This window comes from Xenopus tropicalis, chromosome 1, assembly GCF_000004195.4.
Source record: "Xenopus tropicalis strain Nigerian chromosome 1, UCB_Xtro_10.0, whole genome shotgun sequence".
Classification (NCBI taxonomy): Eukaryota; Metazoa; Chordata; class Amphibia; order Anura; family Pipidae; genus Xenopus; species Xenopus tropicalis.
In genome coordinates this window covers 44,278,471-44,290,932 of record NC_030677.2, presented here as the reverse complement: position 1 = coordinate 44,290,932, position 12,462 = coordinate 44,278,471, and the positions used below count along the sequence as shown (strand labels likewise).

Genomic DNA, 12,462 nt, shown 5'->3' with positions numbered 1-12,462 from the left:
GCAAATTTGTACCTGGGCATTAAATCCATAATAGCCAGTCAAATTTGATGTTGGTGAACTTAAAATCTGAGTGAGTCTGCCCCTATTTCATGTCGGGGTCTGGGTCCATGAAGTTATGAATCTGCCTAGTGTGATCCTATTCTGGAGCATATGCGTACACGCCATATGCTCCATAATAGGGGCACAAGGACTGCCATATAAGACATCTATTATACAGTATCGGAAATCTGCACCAAAATAATACAATTATACCTAGTGCCGGACCAAGTTTTACTGGCACCCAAGGATCGACTTGCAACTATGCCGCCCCCTCTGCTGCTAGTAACTCACAAGCTACCCCTCACTCTTGTGCCTCTTGTTGTTCACAAGCCCTCCCGTGCCGCCACTGCTGCTTCCCCCACAGGTGGCTATCTCACTCATGTTTACTGCACTGTTGAGTAACTTACTGACCTCCAAGTTTCAACCCCATGCCATTGCCACTATTGCGGGCGACTAATCTCCCCCGTCATGCCATCCCACCGGCAAGAATGTTAATTGCCAGTGGGATGGTATACGTATCACTTCGGTCGCCCAAAGTTGCCTTGCAAGGAAGACCAAACTGACACATGTGCTATCCCACCAGTGATTTACATTCTTGCAGGTGGGATGGCATGTCAAGGAGATTAGTCGCCTGCAATAGTGAAGATTTTTCATGGGCAACTAATGTCCCCGTGTGCCACTGTCCTTACTCTGCCTACCCCTAGCACTAATTAAACCTCAGACTATCCTCCTAAACATAGGAAGACTTGAATTGCACTATGCCAGCCTAGGCTGAAATGCTGTACCACAATAGCCGTATTGCCAGTAACCTTAATGGTTATTGTAAAATAAGAATTCTTAAGTCATTTTTAGAATTTGTTCTTAGTACGGTGAGATAAATGCAAACACCATAGATTTTGTCATATTTACAGTTTTATTCATCTTGCTCTCCTTTCCTTAGTCATCCTTTATAGGTTTAAACCTTAGCTTTTCTGCTGGAACAAACACCTTTGAAATAAACACCCCTAGCCTGTGTACTTCTATCCACGTACTATCTGATGCACATTGTAAAGATTACGTGCCATGGGCGAGGCTGGAGCATTTAAACGTAGCTGGATGGGATGTCCTTCAGCCTGGATTAGATGGTGATCCATGCAAATGTAAAGGGGCAGGAGCACTGCAAATGGATTATTAGAAAGTTATGCAAACATTCACAAATATTAACAAACATCTTTTTGATCTTTAAGCTTTTATGTGCTTGGAATATCCCAGTTTAGATTTAAATGCTACTTTTTAACCCTAATGTTGTTGGATATGGACTCTGAATCATGTCAACAATAGGGAGGGACATAAATGTGGCATTGCAGAGATTTCTGATTAGCCCTGGACAATAAATGTACTGATTTAAAAGGAAAAGAGTACAAAACTGACTCTGATTGACAGAAAAGGGAGATAATTAATAATATACTATTTTTAGAGTCCTGTGAAATTGAGGCTATGCACTTCTGCCCTTAAGTGTCATTGATAGTGGCTAGGTCATGCATACTTGCAGCTAATTTCCTCTCTGAAGTATAGCTTGTCAATGCAACGCAGAGAGATTACACATGTCAAAGCATACATTCCAACACACACTGATTAGAAGCAACCGGCAAGTAATTTTCTTGTCTACCAGGGGCACACTTGAGCTGCAAATTTGGTGCAGGTTCCTCTTCACATTACCCCACATACCTATGCTCTTCTATAGCGTCATATACCTAAACTGTATACAAAGTGGTCCCTCAACACTACTTTTTTCCTGTTGTGCCCCAAGGTGCCTCTTAAAAAAAGCCAAACCCAACCCTACAACTAGGATTTCCACATTTTCTGGAAAAAAATCCTATAGTTTTGTTTTTCCCCTATTAATAACATTGGCCTCAAGCACCAGACTGATTAGTTAGATTGGCTAGTGACCTTCACTGGCACATTTAAACCTTTAATATTTTCTGAGTTGGCAACTTAAGATCACATTCTGTTATTTCTATTGAATTTAAATTGGTGTTTTAAGAAAATAACATTATGCATTTATGTTCATTGTTTTACCCCAATGTGGCTCCAACTGCACTAATGTAACACAGAACTGCAGCCTAGGGTTATGTAATAAAAGGTGCAAACTTTGATAAAGGCCTAGTCACCTATACCAACCAGTCAACGGGATGGGGGGGTCACCTGTTTAAAAGTTAACAACTTACTGGTTGCTATGGGTTGCTGCACCTGGGCATGCTTTGTTCCTTTTATTACATATGGGGGTTGACTCCCCTAAAGCATTATGCATATTTACATGTGATGATAATATGCAACTGTCTGCCTGGAGATTGTGCCAATATACCATAATGTAATGATCTGATTGTGTGATTGTTATTTTGACGTTCCTTGTACCTAACATGCTGTGCCAGTATGGGGCATTATTCTGACACATGCACCATGCATACAGTAAGGCAAGGAGCAATGCCCTAAACCCGTTTCTGAGTACATTGCTGTAGGTGGTTCTTGCTTTGCATCCCCTTTGGTGGATTCTCTTGGTTACAGTAAGGAGGTGGATTGTTTATTGGAAAAAAAGCTTCATTTTTTCCCCTGTAATAATCTGCACTATACACTGGTGGGTGAAAGCAGGATATAGATATAGCAGGGGTCGGCAAGTAACATACCAGGCAGACTCCAGCTGCAGGCCTGGTGCAGGATGAGTATTTCCAATGTTCACTTGATTGGTACAGGAACTGAGTAGCAACAGTGTAAAAATGGATGCAAATTGCAAAATTCAGAATAAGAGAACAAAATTGCTGGCCATAGTTACTGTGTTACAGTGATTAATTTATTAGATACAAATCAGTAGCATGTGTAGGTGTAATGTGCAAATGAAGCCCTGGAAATAACATCTCCTCAAAACCAGCATTAATTACAGGGCTCCCATGTACCAAGGCACCCGTTAGTTTGCTCCTTATTTGGCAAACCAGGCACAATCTGCATTTTTAGCACAAACTCTTAATGTCCTTATAAAAGAGTTCTATCTCCAGTTGTGTATTTAGAAAGAAAGGTGTATGGCATGGCAGCCAGCACATAGCAGAGCAAGGTTACCTCCTGTTACTCTTGTTAATATTTCCCCTAGGAATGAAACTATGCTCTGTATTTGTAAACTCTTATCAGAGAGATTCTTCTCCCATCTCATCATCTTTTTAGATTCCAATGTAAAGGAAAATTACTTCAGCCAACGCACTCAGGCTGTCAGTGTGGCACTGTTAGCTCTATAAAGGGCTCTGAACTAACAGGGCGGCACAGAGAAAGCCGGATACTTCAGGCGTGTGACTATATTGTCATTACAAGTAGGAAGTCGAAGTGGAAAGCAAGGTGGTTACAAGTCTAAAAAAAGAAGGCATCCTAAATGAGGCCTGGCGTCTCCTGTCTTAAGAAAGGACTCCAGAGCGTAATGCTACATCTGCCCGGGATAGCTCAAGTGTTTAGTGATACTAGGTATCACCATACACTGGGGATGGTATTTACAGTAGACTGATGGTGAGACGGAAGGGGGGCCCTGTGTGGAACAGGCAATGACCTGTTTACAAATTAATCACCCCTGCATATTTAAAGGGGTAAGTCACCTTAAAAACTAACTCAGAATTGTCTAGACAGTGGCATTTGCAGTTAGTTTGCATGTTTTGTAGCACTTTTGTTTTTATATTTTTTTGTTTTTCAATTTATGCAGTAAAATTTTAACCATTAATCGGGTACTAGGGTACCAATAACAGGACCACCTATAAGGCACCAATAGGGGTAATGTAATAAAAGCTATAAAATTTACATTAGGTTGAATAACCCAAGGATGCCAATCAAAGATTTGCCTTCAAGCAGGTGAAAAGAAAAGCTACATGTCCAATGGTTGCTAGGGGTTACTGGACCAGGATTAAACTTTGGAAGGTTTATTACATTAACCCATAAATTGTAATTTAACTTTAAGTTTAGGGTCTAACACATTGAAAAGGCTATACTTATTTGGGCTACGGCACACAGCCATCTGCTGCGAGTGGCACCTGCAGGTACAGACGACTGACACTAAAATCAACAAGGAGAGATTCCAGGGACATAGCTATTAGTCATAAAGGTGACAAAACACCTGGAATTATGCTGTGTACCATAGCCCTTACATTTTAAGCTGGACTCTTTCAGCTTGGCAAAATTAACCTTAGAATAGTAATCCACCAACAGATGAAGGGCCCCAGGTTTTACACCTGAAAAACACCCCAAATGCTCATGCTTATATGCCCATGTTTACCTTTACCAATGTATAACCCATGTATGCCATGAGTATATCCTTTGGGTAAGGTGCACTATCAGAACCTACACACACACACAAATTCGCTGAGCACTGGCGAGGGAAATTATGTTATTTTGGGTAGTTTATTTTCACGCTGCAGTTGACAAGCAACAAGGAAAGGCTGTTCTTTTATTATCTGAAAGGAATGACACACAATGACAGAAACACAATGCACAGTGTATATTAAATAACAAGTAATTAAACCTGAAACGGACAGCCCATTAGGCAGGTAACAACACACCTGTTTGTAAAATAAGCAACTGACTTATCTAAAATGGTTTCAAAACATGACAGTAGTCAAACATGCTGCCCTCCAGCTGCTAATGTGGAACCCCCAGCAGCAGTCCAACAGCAGCTGGGAGAATTGGTATTTTCAGTTGTGCAACAGCTGGAGATTGTGGGAGATCAGCAACAAATGAAGGTGCTGGAAGTTGTAGTGCAATGGCAGCTGGAAGTGCTGCTGGAAGTTGTAGTTCAGCAACAGCTACTGACCCAAAAGAAATATGACCCATCATTAGGTTATTTCTGAACAAAACAAACATTCATGGTGTCATGGGCTTAGCACTAAGCAGCACTTGGCAAACACACACGCACTGCAGCAATAAATAACCCACATTCACATCTGCTTCTCTGCACAAGGAAGATAAAGGTACGGGTGGATAAACCCCCCCACAAAGAGCATTTGGTCTTGGCCACTTACCGAGGAGCAGGTGCTTTGAGCGCTTTGGGCGAGTGCAAGCGCGCAGGTAGGGGGGAGCCCGGGCTCCGGGGCTTGTGTGTGTGGATGAAGCCGCGGTACAGGTTTCTCGCCTCTCTGGGAGTTTCGCTCTTGGGCAAATCCAAGCGGCTGCGGGGCAGGAAGAGACACACGGGCAGCGTTAGTGGAGGAATTGCAGCTGCTACTGTCCAGGGAGCATGTGAGCTATTTCCAGCAGGAGACGCCGGACTTGTCTGCCTCAGCCTGTGAGACCTCCCTTCACTGCTCTCTAGGGGGCTACCTATTCAGCCAGCTCTTGTGAGGGATGTGTCACCTTGCCTCTGCCATGGAGCCAGTGTGTGTGTGTGTGAGAGTTACGCTGTACACTCCAGGTATTTAGCCACATAACTGTCCTGCCCCCATTCACAAAATATATCAACGTGTAGGAGTAGCATGCCTTTAGATTTAACTATGTGGGGGGGTAATTAGCTATGGTCACAGGGCTCTTCTGGTATCAAAAATAAAATCAGTCCAATTTATAGCTGAATTTATCTGTGATTATTAACAGACATTATGGCAGCACCTCTAGTAGCAGAGGAAATAATAACATTTGGGAAGTGAATGTGGCAGAGCAGTTTAGCAGGACAAGATGCTGACAGAAAAGCTCTGTATCAGTGTAGCCCAGCCTGCAGCTTGTTGCTGATTACTGTACAATTTACAGCACAAACCAATAGCTGAAGGTGCACACTGCCAAAAATAGTGTGTTTTTTTCCTGAGACAGGCAAATTAATATGGCCATAGTGGACCAATAAAAACTGCCAATCTGGCCCCTCCAGAAAGTGGACTGTGAATGGATCTGACTGTGCAAGGCTAGCTTTAGGCTATTGCCACACATTGTTTTTACTGCTCACTGAATTCTGTCTCTGACGGGATGGGGCATTTTTTCTGCCACTGACTGCTGCTTCCATTTTCCATTTCTTTAAAAAGAAATAACCGCAGTACTGCACACTTAAGGTGGCCATACACGGGCAGATTTTAGCTGCCAATTTGGGTCCTTAAGACCAACTCGGCAGCTTATCTGCCCGTGTATGGGGCCCTCCAACAGGCCTCCCCAACCGATATCTGGACAAAAATTGTCTTAATTTTTCCTTGGATTTGGGACCGCAATGGATCATTGATGCAGTCCTCGCTCCAACTTCTACTATCCCCTTCATTGCAATGTGATTGCAGTAGCACTATATCACCCACCAAATGGACAAATTCTTCAAATACTTTCTCATTTCACAACCTGGCCAAACAAGCATAACCTTTGAAATAGGAACATTCTAACCTACTCAAGTTTTTATTCCTGTCAATAGCTACATCTACAAATAATAATGCTAGTTGTTAATCAGTTTCAGTGATTAAACAGTCTCTGTAAAGCACTGCCTAAAATGTTTCTTGCTGTCTTTTTCATGTCACAGAAGTGCGAGGGACAGATAATGCAAAGTGCCATGATTAGGTTAAATTATGAGAGTGGCCTTTTCCCTTCATTGTTTCAGCGAAACTCACCGACCTGATTTGAACAAGCTTCCTCTATTTATGCTCTTGGTGTCTGAATGTAAAATATGAAGCTTCCTGCTCGCAAAGTATGCTGAATATTTGGACTCAGTAACATGGAAAAGTAACGCAGATATGCAAATCTAATTAAGAAGATGAAATACAAAGCATGTTTCTGCAGGCTTGTTCTGTTAATCAGCCACTTACATTTACTCACATAACATGTTGCTATTAGTTAAGCCAACTGAAGTGAGCTTGGGTTGTAAAATTTTTCCCCATTAGTGCAACAAAAGAGTAATTTCATTTTACACCCAGTCCAACTCTTTGGTTCATTAGAGCAATTGTGGAAGGAAGAGAAGATATTTGATCAGATTCTCCTCCAAGATAAAACCCTTGTATAATGAGCTCCTTATTTATAGCAGTGGGAGCATTAAATGGAGCTCTTCACATCTCTTTAAACTAAAGAAAGCCATAAGTGGGTCAATAAAAGTTGCTAACTCAATGCCTCCACACTACTGAAAGGTAGGGTTGCCACCTGTCCAGTTTTAACCCAGCCAGCCCAGATTTTGGAAAGAACTGTCTGGGTCAAAACTGTGTTTCTGTTTTTTAAATTAGAAAGTCCAGGCAGGACTCTTCTTGACAGACAGTGTTCAACTAATCGCCACATCATAGTTCTGCCCTGAACATCACCCATCCCACCTCTGTCATCACCCAACCCACCCCATAATATTACAGCCTGCCCCCATGATGTAACCACCTGACCCCTGCCCGGAGTGCATAAAAAAGAATGGTGGCAAGGCACTGGCAGGCCTACCAGATCAAAAAAACAGGCAGATATCATTCAGGCAGGTTAAAATATCCCATCGGATGAGGACTGTATTGGAACATTTATGTGGCCCTCATCCAATGAGTCTCTATAGGCTCCACTGTATTACATAGTTACATAGGGTTGAAAAAAGACCAGAGTCCATCAAGTTCAACCCTTTCAAGTAAACCCAGCGCCCACAAACCCATACTGACCTATCTATACACTCACATACATAAACCATATATACCAGTGCTGTCCAACTTCTGCGGTGCCGAGGGCCGGAATTTCTCTAGCATAAATGGTGGAGGGCCGCTAATGGAAGCCAGTTTTGGCCACTCCCCTTTTTAACCACACCCACTTCAAACCACACCCATTTTATCACAATGGTGGTAGTGCAGCAAAAACCCAAATGCTTGGTCCTCACTGCGGGGATATCAACAGTTATTCATATATGAAAGAATTATATTATGTAATATTAAGACACACCCTTAAATCCATATGCCTCCTCCTCCCCTGTGGATAGCACAGCAACCCCCAGCAACATAACTACACACCTTAGGGACCATTTAATGGCTATTTCCAACTACTAACAAACTCCCAGAACAAACCCCTGCCAGGTTCACCTCTCACAGTCAGCATAGGGCAGGTAGAGTATGGCACACACAGGCAGCATAGGGCAGGCAGAGTATGGCACACACAGGCAGCACTCTGCCTCCCTTATGCTGCCTATGTGTGCCATACTCTACCTGCCCTATGCTGACTGTGTGTTCCATACCTTCCCTGCCCTATACTGCCTATGTGCCATACTTTGCCTCCCCTATGCTGCCTGTGTGTGCCATACTCTATCTGCCCTATGCTGCCAGTGTGTGCCATACTCTGCCTGCCATATGCTGCCTGTGTGTTCCATACTTTCCCTGCCCTATCCTGCCTATGTGCCATACTTTGCCTCCCCTATGCTTTCTGTGTGTGCCATATACACAGGCAGCATAGTCCAGGCACTACATACAATGTCTGAGGTGTGAACAGTTGAACAATGTGGGTGATTACAGCTTGAGCCTCAGGTGTGAACACTGCAGGGGGTGAACAATGCAGAAACTAAAAGGTGTGAAAAACACAGGGGATTACATGTTTAAACAATACAGCGGGATTACAGGCTGAATCTGAGGTGAGAACCATGCAGGGGGCCAGTTAATCTCAGTACTGATACCATTTAAAGCTAACACAAAGGTAAGCCATCAAAGCAGCCAGACAGTTGGGGGGCCACACAGAGGGGGGTCGCGGGCCGCCAGTTGGACAGCACTGATATATACCAACAACAATACTATCTGTAGATATTAGTATCACAATAGCCTTGGATACTGTGATCCATTTGTTGGCCATAGTGCCAAATACCATGTGCATTGCCAAATGAGTGGATCTGGCTATGTGTGCCCATCTTAACTCTGCTCATTGCATGGGCAGAAAGTTAGAATAAAAAAAAAAAACATTTCCTTTATTTTAAGTATTATTTGGCTTCTGTATATTGATCTTATTAATGCAGTAGCTTTTGGGAGTCCCTTACTGTATGTTGGTGTGATTACTCAGAATTGTGTTTCAAAACCTATTCTTTGGAAGGAGTTGTTTACCACTCACAGTTAATTGTGCTAGCCTGCTTTATTGGGAAGTATCATACTTTACATTCTTGAGGAAGTGTTTGCAAAAACTGGCAGCTCCTTGTTTTGTTTTGCTATTGTCGGCCATTCTTGGCTTGGCGTTCGATTCTGCATGTTATGAATACACCAAAACAATGAGGCTCCTATTACTAATGACATAAGGCTGTTTCTACTTTGGATTGAAATTTTTGTCTCGCTGACTATTTTTGACCATTGGTAACTGGAAGCGCTTCATGCCTGTCATATGTCATTAGAAACCAAGGCCTATGAGGTCACATGAAGAAGATATTCTCATACCTTTCAGTCAAGTATAGTAAAATATTAACTTTGGTGAAAAGAGATTGGTAATACAGGTATGGAATTATCAAAAAAAAGAAAAAGACACACTATTAGTTTTGTGTTGTATTTAGACAAATCTCCCTTGTCTACCATCCCACCGGCTAGAATATAAATCGCAGGTGTGATGACATAAGCGGTGCCAAAATCGCCGAAGTTTCCTCTCAAGGCAACTTCGGCGTTTTCTGCAAATTGCCGCGCCGCTTGTGCCATCCCACTGGCATTTCGGGGAGATTAGTCGCCCATGGTAAATCTCCCCGTCTGTCATGGCCCTTAACTGCCAATCCATTTATTTATAGTTTATAGATAATAAAACATTTGTGTTAATGAAACAAAATATATATTTTGGATAGCCTGTTTTTCTGAGAGATTTAGCACCCCAACAGCTGGAATGGCTAAGGATACCAGTTTCTACTGTATATGAATCCCTGTTATTATTACACAGTGACAGCTGCAGGAACAGGTCTTATAATAGATTTATAAGCAACAGTGGCTTCAGAAAAAGGACTCCCTACTTGTAAACCACCATAAGTTAATATTAATTAGCCAAATAAATATCAGAATACAAAATTTAAAGGCAAAATTTCTAAATCTGATTTACTTTCGAACACAGGAGCTATGTAAAAAATTCTTTGTGGCTGCTCCCTCTGTAAATCAACCAGTTGTGACAGTTGGAAATATCTGTAGCACACATCTATTCAGACATCTCTGGTATTTTAGTGATCCATTACATGAGCCACCATTTTTGTACAACTCTGTTTTTTTTCTCTGTAGCTTAAAAGGCTTACAGTTTATTATATTTACAAAATATTACACACAATATTTAAATCGTATTTAGTTTAGAGACACAAGAGCTCATATATTAATTCAGGCCCGGATGTGCCCCTCCAAAGGACTTTTATAACCCTCAATCTGCTCAAAGGTTACATAAACCTCTATGTTTGACATCATCATTGTGATTTAATCCAGCCCTTAAACATGCTATATAAGAAACAACTCACTTCATGTAGTAAATTGGACAATACTTGTTTATAGGGTGTGTCTTGCCTTCTGCTGGATGAAAGAGGAACTATTCTATATGAAGGATGGAGAGTAAAAGATTAACCTTCTGGATTTATTTCTTTTTTTCAACCTAAAAAAATGTTTATTTTCTATTCACAGAGAAAATTTGCAACAACCTAAATTCTGGTGCTTTGTACTGACCTGGTCATGAAAGCACTGAAAATAGGTGGTTTTTAAAGGGGAGCTCCGGCCAAACCAAAATTTGTTAACAAGCCCCACACAACTCAGAAACACCTACTGTACCCCATGTAATCTGTTCCTTCAAAAAGTATGAATAAATACTTATATGCTGAAATCCAGCTGCAAAGCAGTTCTTCTCTTTCTGCATCATTTGAAATCCTAGCAGGGGAGGAGGGACTAAAACTCTGATGTTTGTAACACTGATGTTACAAATGTCTCCACAGTTTACAGACAGAATAAAGGAACTACATAACTGACAATGCATTGCACTGTGATATACCTTTTCTTGTTGACATCACATGTGCAGAAGATTCTGTGGTGCGGAGGATGCAGTCAACTACTATGGACAGTCAACTACTGTTACATTTTTTTTGGAGTCTCAAAGTAGTCAGCCAGATCAGCAGGAGAACAAGGGGCCAGGCTTACAGAACTGTTCCAAACCATATTATAACATTATAAATCACATATTTTTTTAACATGTATATTGCAAAGTTGCTTGAAATTATGTTTACTTTTCAAAAAGTCCTGTTTGGGTGAATTTCCCCTTTATGAAGTACATTTTTACTTAATTTTTAATATTTTTAAAATGTAGTTTCAATTAATTTCAAGCTAATATGTCAGGAAATTGTACTTAAAGCTGTAGTTTACAACAGAAATTATTAGTGGTTCTACTTGTTCTACTAAATGTCAAAAGTTTTGTTTACATATAAAATGTGACTGCTTCTTAATATCTAACTAACAATGTAATGATTGACTTGGTTAATACTGCAAAAATGCCAGCTATGTGAAAATTCAAGAGGCACAATATCTGTTCAGTGTATACAAAAATACACACGCACACATGTAATTTGGGATTAACAGTAATTTAGCAATTTAGATAATAGAAGCATTTAGGAATTACCTGTTAGCACAAGAATACTAAGGAAACACAGTGCAGATTTGCATAGCACAATAATAGCTTTGCAGTGTAAAAGATCAACACTCAGTTTGGATATGGAGTATAGGATCCATTAATGGGAGTTATGTGCCAATCTAATTCTGTCTTATTGGATACAACTGCAGCAAGTATCATTTGGCTGCATAACCCTGGTTTATAAAGCATAATTCATTTCAGGCCCTGGCCTGTTCCATCTTTCTCCTGGTTTAAATAGTTAAAAGCTCAGTCATGAGTTGGTCGACCCAACAGTTTTTTGGCTGCAAAGAGCACTTTTTGCCAATTATAATTCTGTAAAGTCCTTTTACTCAACAGTTTGTTTGTACCTGGGGAAGGTCTTCATCCCCCCAAAACACTGTGCAGGCTGAGAATTATATTCTAATCATCCTAAATGCTTTTAACAGTGTGTGTGGTGAGCAAGGGACGGAACTAGGGCTGGGCAGAAGAGGCACGTGCCTAGGGCATAACAGTGGGGGGAACTAAGCAATTATCTTTTCTGTTTGCCTAACCCTCATTTTAGCCCTGGATGTGGTAATGTAGCACCTTGAAAATCACTGTAGCGCTTGTCCATGCCAGACTGTCCAGACTGAGAGCTCCTGGCCTGGGCGCATCCCTGACTTGGCCTGGCAGTGGTTGTGAGTTAAACGACTTTGCAGAACTAACCTGTATTTACACCAGTGAAGAAGACAGCCCTTAGCCATTAGCCTGACAAAATGTTCTTTTTATTGCATTTTGCTTGTAATGCTAGCATTTCTGCTATTCATTTTGTCCAACAATAGAAAACTCTTATCTAAGAAATACATGAACATAAAATCTTGAGGAGGGAAATGCAGGCTTCCTTCTTCTCACAAAGTCAACAAAGATTCACCTGAAAAAAAACTTTAATTCTTT

The 12,462-nt window shown here is 41.3% G+C and overlaps 1 protein-coding gene across 19 annotated transcripts in view; it reads right to left on the bottom strand.

The window, feature by feature from the left end:
- Window positions 1–12,462, bottom strand: part of sorbs2 (sorbin and SH3 domain containing 2) — a 158,190-nt gene that overhangs the window by 128,948 nt on the left and 16,780 nt on the right. For 15 of the 19 annotated variants that reach the window (XM_031896090.1, XM_031896099.1, XM_031896094.1 and 12 more), the window contains exon 2: window positions 5,064–5,210. The exons of 2 other annotated variants lie outside the window; for them this stretch is intronic. The gene's annotated coding sequence lies outside the window, so the exon portion shown is untranslated. 19 annotated transcript variants of the gene reach the window in all.